The sequence below is a fragment of the Schistocerca piceifrons genome, unplaced genomic scaffold (assembly GCF_021461385.2).
Source record: "Schistocerca piceifrons isolate TAMUIC-IGC-003096 unplaced genomic scaffold, iqSchPice1.1 HiC_scaffold_1230, whole genome shotgun sequence".
NCBI classification, from domain to species: domain Eukaryota; kingdom Metazoa; phylum Arthropoda; class Insecta; order Orthoptera; family Acrididae; genus Schistocerca; species Schistocerca piceifrons.
In genome coordinates this window covers 172,501-175,000 of record NW_025727049.1, presented here as the reverse complement: position 1 = coordinate 175,000, position 2,500 = coordinate 172,501, and positions in this window count along the sequence as shown.

Here is a 2,500-nt window from a genome sequence, read left to right as displayed (position 1 = left end):
AGAATATATATACAACTGTCCGTATACATGCTGAAAGAGTGTGCCCACAATGGGAACCACACGTCAGCCAGACACTCTCATCACGCACCACTCTCTGCTTCTAACGGGCGCACATACAATATGTAAGCACCAGCATGGAACAACATCCAGTGCATCCTCTCCGCCACATTACACAATCCACACTATCACAACCAGACCAGGAGGTCCATGCGGAAAATAGAATATCCCCCCCTTTCGACATCCACCATTGCGCAGATAAGGCACCAATACCCACACATGTCCTATACAACGGTGCACCCAACATCACAATAGTACCTCCTGTCACAGCGCACAAACAATGACATGAGTCAAAGACACAGGTCTGACACAAGCATAGAATTGGAGCGCCGCCTCTAATAAGCCAAAGGTGCATCCTGACGTGACAAATCTGATCATGTCACAAGCATTCACTTACTATAATCACTATCAACGAACCTGCTCCCCCCCCTTACACCTTTCCTTACAACAACGTGTAACCTAACCTAACCTAACCTAACCTATGTTGTGCCTTAACCTAACCTATGTTGTGCCTTAACCTAACCTATGTTGTGCCTTAACCTAACCTATGTTGTGCCTTAACCTAACCTATGTTGTGCCTTAACCTAACCTATGTTGTGCCTTAACCTAACCTATGTTGTACCTTAACCTAACCCATGTTGTACCTTAACCTAACCCATGTTGTACCTTAACCTAACCCATGTTGTACCTTAACCTAACCCATGTTGTACCTTAACCTAACCCATGTTGTACCTTAACCTAACCCACGTTGTGCCTTAACCTAACCCACGTTGTGCCTTAACCTAACCCACGTTGTGCCTTAACCTAACCCACGTTGTGCCTTAACCTAACCCACGTTGTACCTTAACCTAACCCACGTTGTCCCCTAACCTAACCCACGTTGTCCCCTAACGTAACCCACGTTGTCCCCTAACGTAACCCACGTTGTCCCCTAACGTAACCCACGTTGTCGCCTAAACCTGCTCTGTAATTGTTATACGACTCGTTCAATTAGTGTAGTGTTGCCCACCCGCAACCCTCGCAATATAGTTCGCTACTCGCACTGCCCGCTCCCCTGTGTATCGCTTCATGTTAAACACCTTGCAAGTCTTGCTCACTTTCCACATGCTCCTGCTGTACACTGTAATGTGGATGGCAGCAGGACGTACATGCCGCCCCTCCCCACGTCCCCACCTTGCCCCCTGCCTTCGCAAGCTGGTTGGTGAGAACTTTGCATGTTCAATGCCCTTCGCATGCGACGTACTCAGGCTACGTTGTGGTGCGGCCTGTGTCAACTGTCCGCTAATGTCGTACGCGTAAACCACAATCTGTACTGCACATTCGTCCTTATGTACTGAATGATACATCGTGGCACATGTGTGACCGTACAACGACTGCGCCCAAAAACGGCGGACCATACAGTGCAAATATTGTGCACGCAGCTACGTGTCGTCTCCCTATGAGAGCTGGATTGCAGTGTGGTACGCCATAGAGACGTGTGGGAGGAACGGACGCCGTGGATGGCGATCAGCATGAGCTGTCTGTTGATGTATTCGGACCTAGTCGTCTCTCCTCACACACCGTGATGGCATGGTGCACCGCGTTCCATATCTGCGACATGCTACAGAGGCCGGTTGACAGTCGTTCGAGCAATGGACATCGCATACGTACGGGGGCCACCTTCCACGTATTGTCTAGGCGTGCACATTTTGTTGCGTGTATGTGGGCAGACGTAGTGTGGCGTGACACCTGACACAGGCATGCAATAATCGTTGAAGTTGCAAATGGCGATGGACGCCTGCGTTTTCTGGTGAAGTTACGCAAATGAACAAATGGTAACCTGTTGTGGTGCGGTTGTTCTCGCTAGGGGTGAATCGGTGATGGCGACGATAGGTTGAGGTACTAACCGGTTGTTCCAGCGATACCCACCATGCCGACGAAACTGAACGGCATCTGGGTGTGAAGCGATACGCGGCGGTGGCTGGGTGGGACCGTCCCCGGCCGGTGAGGGGGCGCCTCCCGGCGTGCTGGCCGCGCGGTGCGTGGGCGCACGCGCTACAGCCGGCTGGTGGGGGCGGCCAGTGGCAGGCGCGCCGGCCGACGGACGCGGCAGGCGTCGCAGCTGCGCGCCGGCGCACCCTGCGCGCGGCGCCGTGCGGCCAAAGTAGGTCCTCGCGGGCCCGGTGCGAAGCGCGGTGGACATCTTCAGTGTGCTGGTCCGATTGAGGACTGTGTGCGTTGAGGATGCGCCGCCGCCCGGCGCTCGGCGCCGCGACGCCGTCTGCTGCTCGGTCGCCCCAGCGGTTCTCGCTGGTGGTTTGTATCGCAGCTGTGCGGATGTGTTGGCGCGTGCGCTGTGCTGGGAGAGTTCGCTTCGGCACCCAAGTGGGGCTTTTGTCCTTCTGTGGCGCTGGCGTTGGAGCTGCCGGTCACCGTAGGTGGCGCGTGTTGTCTCCCGCCGGCA